The sequence below is a fragment of the Gymnoscopelus braueri genome, assembly GCF_963280865.1.
Source record: "Gymnoscopelus braueri genome assembly, chromosome: 19".
In the NCBI taxonomy this organism is placed as follows: domain Eukaryota; kingdom Metazoa; phylum Chordata; class Actinopteri; order Myctophiformes; family Myctophidae; genus Gymnoscopelus; species Gymnoscopelus braueri.
The window spans coordinates 14,892,602-14,904,504 of record NC_137621.1 but is presented as its reverse complement, the minus strand read 5'-3'; positions in this window follow the sequence as shown (position 1 = coordinate 14,904,504).

The window sequence follows — 11,903 nt, the reverse complement described above, 5'->3', positions numbered from 1 at the left end:
CATTTGAACTTGGAACCTCTGTACTGGGAGTCGGATCACTAACCCACAAGGGCATCTCTCACTGATTCACAACATGTCTCTTAGTACTGTTGGAGCGCTCTTTTGTATGTTAGCCTACAGTTAGTAAAGTTGAAATGCGATGAACTATTGAAGGGCTGGGATTAGAACATGGAATATCTGGGCTAAGAGTGTGATCGTTTGACCTCTACACCATAACAAACAAATGACGCTTCAAGACTACAAAGAGACATGATGTGAGCGGTTGAGAGATGGTGTAGTGGTCTAAAGATCAGACTCTCAGCATTGAGATTCCATGTTCAAATCCCAGTCCTTCTTTGGTTCATTGCTTTTCAACTTTACTAACTGAAGGCTGACATATAAACACTTCAAGACTAGTACTAAGAGACATCTGCTGAGAGTCAGTGAGAGATGGTGTAGTGAGATACTGATCAGACTCAGCACAGAGGTTCCATGTTCAAATCCCAGTTGTCCCATTCTTCATTATTGTCACTTGTCATTGTCCATCTAAATTCTAAAATGTGGGTTAAGTATTACGTCCTCAGTTGGATCTTCCATGCCAGTGTGGCTCAAGAGATTATTCAAAGGTTTGAATACTGAAGGTGGCGGTTCAAGCCTGTGAAAGAACATTTTCACTGTCCATCTAAATAGTTTTTTTTTAAATTGAGGTTGGTTAAGTATAACATTCCCAGTTACACCCTTCATGTGAGAGATGGTGTAGTTGGATAGCGATCAGACTCTCAGCAAAGAGGTTCCATGTTCAAATCCCAGTCGTCTCATATTTCAATGTTGTAGTACTTTGAAATTTTCAAGGCCAAAATACAAATAAGCCAAAAAGTCAAAAGCACTAGAAGACACTTGATGAGAGCCCAAAGGTGTGTTGGCGCAGTGGTGTGGTGTGCTTGATTGGTTGTCTCAACTACAGACAGTTTGCAGGTTCAAGTCCCATGCCATCAATGTAAACAGAGGACCATCGGGGGGACTGTGTCCTTCCCCTGTTTCCTAATAGTTACAGGTGGGGGGTTATGTCTGAAAGAACTCTGTCCAGCTAAAGTTTTGCAAGAATAAATTGAAAGTGAATATGATGATGCCTATACTGAAACTCTTTGTGAAATTGAATGTCGCCCTCTCGGGTATCCATTAATAAACCAATACAGCAGGAGGACAAGACTCAGAGTCCAGGGATGGCAACAATGATCACTTGAAATTTCTTTCTGTAAAACTTTAGCTGGGAAGAGTTATTTCAGACAACCTGAAGAATCTTAGTTCAAATCCAGCAAGGACATTTCTTTAAGTTTTACCTGGCTCTTGTACCTTCATAGAATTGTTCAGTGAAAGCTGTGCAAGAGGACAAGTCTAGAAAGAATCATGGTGGTACAGTGGTTAAGGTACAGGGCTTGTAGCCCAAAAGTCCTTAGTTCAAATCCAGCAAGGACATTTTTCTAACTTTTACCTGGCTCTTGTACATTTATAAAATCGTTTAGTATAGTGTGCAAGAGGAGAGTTTTAATATGGGCCATGGTAGAGCAGTGGTTAAGATACAAGGCTTGCGAATCAAAGATTCTTGGATCAAATCCAGCAAGGACATTTATTTAAGTTTTAACTGCTTCTTGTACCTTTATAGACTCGTACAGTGAAAACTGTGCAAGAGGACAGTTCTAGAATGAACCATGGTGGTACAATGGTGAAGATACAGGGCTTGCAAACAAAATGTCCTAGGTTTGAAACCAGCAAGGACAGTTTTCCAAGTTTTACCTGGCTCTTGTTCATTTACATAATCTTTCAGTGACGAGTGCACAAGACAACAGACTCAAATGTATCGTCATGGTGGTGAAGTTGTTAAGATACAGGGCTTGCAAACAGAATGTTCTTGGTTTGAAACTATCAAGGACATTTTTTTCAAGTTTTACTTGGCTTTTGTACCTTTGTCGAATCTTTCAGTGAAGAGTGTAGAAGAGAACAGAGTACATTCAGCATGGACCATGATGGTGCAGTGGTTAAGATACAGGGCTAGTAACCCGATGGCTCCTAGTTCAAATCCAGCAAAGACAATTTTCAACTTTTACCTGGCTCTTGTACATTAATAAAATCGTTTAGTATAGTGTGCAAGAGGAAAGTTCTAGTATGGGCCATGCTAGCGCAGTGGTCAAGATACAGGGCTTGCAAATCAAAGATTCTTGGTTCAAATCCAGCAAGGACATTTCTTCAAGTTTTACCTGGTTCTTGTACCTTTATAGAATCGTACAGTGAAGAGTGTGGAAGAGGACTGTTCTAGAATGAAACATGGTGGTACAATGGTTAAGGTACAGGGCTTGCAAACCAAATGTCATTGGTTTGAAACCAGCAAGGACATTATTCCAGGTTTTACCTGGCTCTTGTTCATTTACATAATTTTTCAGTGACGAGTGCACAAGAGAACACTCAAATTTATCGTCATGGTGGTGAAGTGGTTAAGATACAGGGCTTGCAAACAGAATGTTCTTGGTTTGAAACAATCAAGGACATTTTTTAAAGTTTTACTTGGCTTTTGTACCTTTATCGAATCTTTCAGTGAAGAGAACAGAGTAACTTTCCTATAAGCCATGATGGTGCAGTGGTTAAGCTACAGGGCTAGCAACCCGAAGGCTCCTAGTTCAAACCCAGCAAGGACATTTCTTTAAGTTTTACCTGGCTCTTGTAGCTTTATAGAATCGTACAGTGACGAATGTGCAAGAGGATAGTTCTAGAATGAACCATTGTGGTATAATGGTTAAGATACAGGGTTAGCAACCAAAATGTTCCTGGTTCAAATCCAGCAAGGACATTTTTTTAACTTTTACCTGGCTCTTGTACATTTATAAAATCGTTCAGTAGACTATGCAAGAGGAGAGCTCTGGGATGGGCCATGGTAGTGCAGTGGTTAAGGTACAGGGCTTACAAACTGGAGATTCTTGGTTCAAATCCAACAAGTACATTTCTTTAAGTTTTACCTGGCTCTTGTACCTTTATAGAATCGTACAGTGACGACTGTGCAAGAGGACAGTTCTAGAAAGAACCATGGTGGTACAATGGTTAAGATACAGGGCTTGCAACACAAAGTTTCTTGGTTCAAATCCAACCAGGACATTTTTGTAACTTTTACCTGGCTCTTATACATTTATAAAAATCGTTCAGTATAGTGTGCAAGAGGAGAGTCCTATTAAGGGCCATGGTAGCGCAGTGGTTAAGATACAGGGCTTGCAGATCAGAGATTCTTGGTTCAAATTCAGCAAGGACATTTCTTTAAGTTTTACCCGGCTCTTGTACCTTTATAGAATCGTTCAGTGAAGAATGTGCAAGAGGACTGTTTGAGTATGAACCTCGGTGGTACAGTGGTTAAGATACAGGACTTGTAACCTAAAGGCCCTTGGTTCAAATCCAGCAAGAAAATCTTTCTAACTTTTACCTGGCTCTTGCACCTTTCTCTAATCTTTCAGTGAAGATCGCGCAAGAGAACAGGTAAAGTATGAACCACTGTGGCGCAGTGGTTAAGATAACCACCTCAGAGGGCAAAGACTGTGAGTTCAAATCTCACCGATGGTGAAAGAGAAAGTCTGAAAGATGGTAGAAGAGAAACTCCGAAAGATGGTAAAAGAGAAACCCCGAAAGATGGTAACAGAGATACCCCGAAAGATGGTAAAAGAGAAACTCCGAAAGATGGTGAAGCATCACCTCGGTACGAACGAGATTCCCGCAGCGACGCCTTGATACGAACGAGATTCCCGCAGCGACGCCTCGATATGAAAGAGATTCCCGCCTCGATAGGAACGAGATTCCCGCAGCGACGCCTCGATACGAACGAGATTCCCGCAGCGACGCTTCGATATGAACGAGATTCCCGCAGCGACGCCTCGATACGAACGAGATTCCCGCAGCAACAGCTCAAGATGGCAGAGATGAAAGGAGGCAGAGAATTGAGTACGAAAAAGGGGAAATAGCTTTTTTTTTTTTTTATTTAAATAATTTTAAGCCCCTCCCTTTACAACCTGAGGAAGGCGGGCTTATTCAATCCTCCTCTTCTGAACAAAAAAAACGACAATAGCCATAAGCAGGATTCAAACCCCAAACCCTCTGCACTTGAATCCTGTGCTTTACCTTCACAGCACCAGGCCTTTCACATCAATTTAATGTTTTAGGTCATATTTGAAGTTGAAGGAAGAGATGGCAGGTCAAAAGATACAAATATTCAAATGTTTAAATATTTGCATATTAATATTAGATTTAACTAGAAAAAGTGCTCCACAGAGCACAGGTCTCCGCCAGCATATCAATCAAATCAATGATCAATTATAGGCTGAGCCCCATACTTGTGAACTGAATTCTGTTTTGTTTTGACTATTATACTATTATATATATTATATTTATATATTATACTATTCTAGTGACTCAGGGATAACAAATTATGTAAATTGAATCCAACCACTTCCATTTCATGTATTTATTGCAACAAACACCAATCAAGAATTAAATACAAAAACAGATAGCTGTGCTGTGAACAATTTAGGCTAACAAGAACAGTGAACAATTTAGGCTAACAAATCGTATTATGGTATGTATAGCTTTCTTTTTGTTAAACAACAGTACTGTATGGCATTTTGTTTAAACTAAAAAGTATTGCATGACTTTGTGTATAGGACACAGTGTAGAATGACTTTTTTTCATAGGAACAGGCCATATGATGTAGTTGGCAGGGTTTTACTGAAGAAAAGGTGAAATTGAAAACAAAACAGTTAGACAATAATTATACATTGATGATGAAGTGCACATTAACATTCGAAGAGTCACACTAGGCCATTCACTGGATTTTAACTACTACAGTAACACAAAGTAGTCGACTAGTTGTGGAGATATATCGGATATATTATATATATTTTTTCATCCATTAACACTTAACAATTGTCATCAAAAACATCTCAAATACAACCAGTAAAGGGTTAAATAAGCACAATTTAAGGAGTTATGTCTGCTGTTTGAGTGCCCCACACTGAAGGCACAACAGAATTTGACAACTATGATTTGTTTGACAACAATTACCCATGGATGTATAAAGAGAACAATTGTTTCAGGGCCCACAGCATATCTGCTGTAGAGATACTGCCCTGATTTATAACTTATTTTAAAATAATAAAATAAAATAAATAAATAAAAAATTGACTAGTTCGACTACTTCCACAGTGTCGACTAGTGGTTATACAAGTCGACTAGTTGGTGAAACCCCTAGGCCAAACACACAATGAGTTTATTTTCTTTTATTTCTCCATAATGCCTTTAAGGTACAACAAAAGTTTCGGCTATCCAGCCTTTCTTCAGTGTGTCACACACCGACTTAGGCTGGATAGCCGAAACCTTTGTTGTACCTTAAGGCATTATGGAGAAAGAAAAGAAAATAAACTTTGATCCTGTCATTGTGAGTGTGGCCTAGGGATTTCACCAACTAGTCGACTTGTATAAGCACTAGTCACCTTGTCAAGAGTCAGAGCGTGGTGCGGTGGTAACAAAAAAAAAACTATTTTGTGCACATTAACATTCACACTGATTTACATTTCAACAGTTAAGGTAGGGTAAGTGATTTACTTTGGTTAAAATAAGTGTTAAATAGCTCTATATTCTGATAGTACTCATTGATAGAGTGTTTGTTCAGTAAAAGGAGTCTCCCATGTCTCTCCAGCTCTTTATTAAACAGAAAATGCATTTTTAGTGCCCTCACCTGATTGGCTTAAAATGAATCACCTACCTGAAAATGTACTATATTCTGTTTACAAAAGAGCTGGAGAGAGCCATGTGACCGAACAAACGTTCTGTAGCAATGATTACTATCAGAATATAGTACTTTAACCTTTTTAACAAAAAAATATCACTTACCCTACCTTTAAGTCAAATTAAGGCATCATGATTTGTGTGCATGGGGATCTCATTTTAAACAAGCTTAGTGCTTTATGAATCTTCCAGTTTAGTAGACCTTGTATTGTGAATTTGTACTTCCATGTACTGTTGTTCTCATGTCTTACTAAATAAAGTACATCAATCAATCAGACAATGAGCATGAGCTGTCACTTACACACTGTAATAAAAGTTCTCCTTGACTGGGCGTACCTCTGTGCTGGAGGCTGACGACAGGGGAACAGGTTCTCTCCTGAGACAAATGAGCTGCGATGGAGAGATGAGTGAACGACATGGTTGGAAGGAGCCTCGGATTTACTAAAGCAGTTAAACCGTGCAGCTACTAGATAACAACCACCAGCAGCAATACAGATAAAACTGTGCAGCTACAGATAATGACCGCCACGTGATCACACACACACCTTATGTTATCACCATTCAATTTACCTTATTCCCAATTGCTATTATCCATCGATACTTATTAGCAGTGGTGGAAAAAGTACTCAAATGTTTTACTTAGTAAAACTATCAATACTGCTATGTAGAAATACTCTGTTACAGGTAAAAGTCTGGAATTCAAAATTTACCTGGGTAAAAGTACAAAAGTCTTGGTATAAAAATATACGTAAAGTACAAAAGTACTCATTATGCACAATGTCTCATTTCACAAGTTTCAAATGTATACAATGTATAAAAAATCTTTTGAAAATAGCAGAATTGTATATAGGGCTGAAGTGGGTAATGTATGTTTTGTAATAATAATCCAAATCTACAAAGTAACTAGTAACTAAAGTTTTAGAATAATTGTAGTGGAGTAAAAAGTACAATATTTGCCTCTGACATGTAGTGGAGTAGAAGTAAAAGTACTTAAAATTGGTAATACTCCAGTAAAGTAAAAAATACCTCAATTTTACTTAAGTACAGTACTTGAGTAAATGTACCTAGTTACTTTACACCACTGCTTATTAGATACATATCGTGAAACAACAACTCATTACACAATGATATTATTCGTACAGGGTGTGTGACTCACCATGAGAGCCAGACTCCACAGCAATGGCGAGGAGCCCCAGGCTTACGGGATGCAGCACGTGCTTGAACATAGAGGAAGAAAATAATATTGTTCAGATCCATTTTTACAAGCAGTTGGACATTGGTTGTGAACATGTCACCACCCTCTCAGCAATGCCCACAACCAGCCTATATCGTGGCTAAATGTTTGACCCTGGTACTTAAAATAACAGATCTACAAGCTCACAACGTGTCGCGATGCGACGCGCTGTGAGCTTGTAGATCGGCTATCTTCAAATAGCCTATGTATAAAATAGGGCTAAATTGGATAAAGTATGTTTCATAATATAATAATTTATATCTGAAAAGTAACTAGTAACTAAAGTTTTCAAATAATTGTAGTAGAGTAAAAGTACAATATTTGCATAAAATTGCCGAAAATTGGAAATGCTCAAGTAAAGTACAAATACCTCAAAATTATACTTAAGTACAGTACTTAATTAAATGTACTTAGTTACTTTCCACCACTGGTACTTATGAAACTGGACTTTACTCTCACTGAGTCAGTCACAAAAAGTGCTATCCTCAGGATTTTGTCTGTTTGAAATCAAATGTTTTGCCTCTTTCTTATATAGTTTGTTGAACCCCCACAGGTTGAGAACCACTGTGCTAGAAAACACAGTACCCTGCTACCTGTCTGTGTGCAGGAGAACCCAGTGCCCCACCCGACTGTCTGTGTGCGTCTGGATCCTCTGGTATGAAGTGACAAGTCCTGAGCACCTCTACTGCAATCTGGGAACCCAGAACCAAATAAGAATGAAAAACAGCGCCCTCTGCTGTTTGTACTATCTGTTCTTGAGAGATTACCTCTACTGTAACAGCTTTGGTAGCAGGGCCTTGAAGCACACTATCCAAAACACCACAACACTACTAAACACCCTGTCCTTCGACTATAAATGTCCATGTCATTACAGTTCTCAGACTCAGATAGCATCCATACTCACTCAGAAACCTATTGAAATGTCTCACACATTCTCTTCTCCTCCAGGCTAGCGTGTTAGTTGAGTGAAAACCCAGCTGCAAACACGCTAACCTTGTTTTTAACAGGGCTACACGCTGATATAACCTCACCCTGGCATTTACCAGAATATTGAACTTATAACAAACACTTAAACATCACTGTTTTGACCTGTTACTCTCACAGACTGTCCCTCTTCCTCCTTTTTTTAGTCCCACCCCCTCTCAGAACCTTGATTATAGTTGATTGACACCTGGCTCCCCAATGACATTGTATCCATGACCTTGGACCTTATAAGTATAAGATGTATAACAAACCCATCAGTGGGCCTTGAGTTGACGTAAAGACAACTGGTTAGTGCTGCTGCCAGTGACATGAGAGACCTGGGTTCAATTCCCTGTGTGCAAGCTTGTCTTTATTTTTTTTATGCTAGTTTAAGAGTTTAAACACCTCTCTTACTTAAATGAAAACTACATTTGAAATATTAAGTTACGGTTATAATTTTTAGAGATACACTTGGGGGGGGGGGGGGGGGAATCATCCTTGGTTTTGAACCAAGAACCTTCTATTTACACAGCAATGATTAATCTCCTTCACCACAGAAGCAAAATAGTTGGCTTGTTTTGCACTGTGGCTTGGGTTTTTTAGTTTTGAACCACAACTTATAGTCTGTTTCTCTGCATGGGGGGTGTAGTTTCAGTACAGTGAACCTTAATTTAATGTGTAGACTAGAGTAATTGGTAGCTTAGCCCACTGGTTCTCAATGTGAGGTCCAGGGACCCCCTGGGGTTTCAGGGGGCCTAGTGTAGCAGCCATGGCATCATGGTGATTTATGATGGTAGAGTACCGTAATCCTTTTAGCCGCCTTCTCACATCGTTTTAAAGAGGGAAGAGGCTGCTTAGGGGAGCAGGTTTGTACATCTTCGATAGTGGAGAGAGTGCAATCTGTTTCCTGATCGTTAAAGGTGGGGTGCTATGTCTGAAAGAAATCTGCCCAGCTAATATTTTACAGAAAGACATTTCAAGTTTTGTGAACTGGACAGTGGTATCTGGACATCACGCACTCCTTGACCCTCTCTGTAGAAGGTCAGCAGCTTGATCACTCAACTCATTCAGTGAAAAAAACCACATTGTCTAGTTGCAACAGCAACAGTGCCAGTGTTTTCGCTCACCTTTGAAAAGTCATAGAATAGAATATTATTCTTCACCGCAATCGTCCATTCCATACATATGGGCAGCTGAATGAGGAGTAGTTTTCCCCCACAACAACAGAAAGCAGAGAAAAAGGTGTTTTCTTAACAGGGAGTCAATGTGGTGTCTTTTTTGTGATCACGTGGTTTTGCTGCTCTCTGTGTGTCTGAGGGACTTGGATGGTGATCGCTGGTTTGCAAACGGCACCATCTGATGGATAAACACTGAAAACACATGAGCCACGTCAATGGCACTGAATGAGTCAAGGTGTCTTTCTGTAAAACCTGGGTAGAGTTCTTTCAGACATAACCCCCCACCAAAACTTCTGGTACAAAAAGACTAAAATGAGCGTAAAATATAGATTTTCATAACAAACTTGGAACAGCTATACCATAGGCCACTAATAGTTCATTAATAACTATTAGTATGGTTTTGCAGAATGTTTTCTTCCTGGTTGCCATGGAGATTCTTAGTAGCCCTGCATATTTGCCTGTTTAAAACTTAAAAAAAATTACATTCTCTTGACCAATAAAGAGCACATTTCAAGAGCATGCAAGACTAGAAAAGGTAGCTAAATAAAAAGTTTGTATCAAATGCAGTCTATTACACTGAGGTTCAATAAACCTACTCACTACCAGTAGCCCTGGATTCGACATTGCGAATTTCATGGATATATTCTGAACACTTTGCATCTCAACATTTGTACTAAAAAGAAGTACTTGAACTGCATCAAAAAGCATATATTCAGTAGGGTATGGTAACCAGTAGAGGTAGTACAAAAAGTTACTTTTTTAGAGTGATTTATTCAAAGTTAAGATATTATAGTATCACATTGCAGCAGCAAACTGTGGCATTGATGGATGACATGCCATGAGGTCCTTGTCTGTGGCCCAGCTACATTACTTAATATACGTACATGTTCTGCATTTGAGTGGATATCAGATCAGCCTTGACCTTCCCCTATAACCACTAGGACAGATGTTCTATAACATAGCATGTATCATAGACGCACTGTGAGGAAAACTGGCACCTGAAGTTCACTTGAATGCATTGAAGTCGATGAGAGCAGTTTCTATCAGCTTATGAATATATTTTTATAATTTCTACACAATCATTAACACATAGATCTTCATAATCATGTCGACCCATCTCTCATAGACTGCAAACGTGACACACAATCCACTCTTATTCAAACATGTCACAATAATTTCCCAGATCCAGTTGTTTGTCACCTCTTGCACCTCTGCAATTGAGCCACTCCATACAGCCTGCAACACACAAACATCAAAGGTCACTAAAGAGAAAACATTACCACATCTAATTAGGTTTATATAATTTAATCTCAGGTGTTCTGCACAAATACTTGGGCTCTGTAGATTATTTTAAGTCAAAACTGTGTTATCTAGATTAAATACTGTATCAATACATTGTGTCCCATTGACATGATTAGAAGAACCAGTCAGATCCTGTGATGAGCATAATTCTGCCTAAATGTAGCTTCACAACACTGATTCCTATTATTAGGAATGTGATTTTGTTAAATAGCATCTGATTATATTTTCTGTCTACTGTTTTGAAGGTCTTATGAAATGGTACCTACAGTCAGGACATGTATGAAGCAGGATTAATTGCTTCCGTTTGTGGTTATTGCACACAAACATAAGATAGAGATAACAAACACTGTACAAAATAACGAATGCAGCATGAGTGCACACACACTTACTTGACAGACAAACGTAATTTAACACAACTAAATACATTAACAACTGGTAGCTTTAGCTTAGAACTTGTCAAGAGAGAAAGAACAAATCACCAACAGTAACTATAATCTAAACACCAACTTTGACAACGGATGCACAGTGATGAGATCTTAACAGAAATTATACGAGATGGGAATCAATAAAATAATGAGGCAAAATAGTGTAGCAGAGCCCATTTATGATAGCGAGACATTTATAAAGGGGTACATATTGATTGGTCACTGCTTAATAGTATCTGAAGCATTTGCAGCAGTTGTTAAAACGAAATTTGCATCTGCAAACCATCCTGCTGTTGGCAACACTAACGTTATAATGATATAATATTGATGCTTAATATCATAATGTGCCATCATCAACATGGCTCATTCTATTGTCTACATCCATTGTATACATTTTCATAAGAATAAGTCCAACAATCATCCCAAAACAAATATTACCTCTACCTCTGTTGTTTTCTTGATTCCATCTGAGCTGTATTTCCTGGTTCTGCTTTTCAAGTGGTACGAAGAACGTGATTGGCCAACTGAATTGCACAATACAGTAGGCGAGCTTTGATTGGTTTATACTTCACATGGGGTTGCCAGGTTTTTGAAAATAAGTAATGTTTAGTTAGTGATATTATATCTAAGTTTTATTATTCTGGAGCAACTTTTCAGGTTGGAAACATTTGATAATGTGTTCATAAACAATTAATCTACACAATACTAAAAAAATAGCCAGTTCCTTGATGGGGATCAACCAACTCAAAAACTAAAGCAGATAGAGGCACTCGGCCCACGGCCTAGAGTGGAGTGCTGAAGAACCACACCCACCTGTCTGTCTGTGTGCTAGACTAGAGAAGCCAGTACCCCCACACCCTCTCTTCTCCGGGCTAGCTTGTTAGTTGATCAGCTTGTAGTTATTAATGTCAGTATGGTAGAATGGTAGAAATACTGAGTGACAAAACACACTGACCTTCCTGTTTTTAACAGGATTACATGCTGATATCCTCACCCTGGCTCTTAATT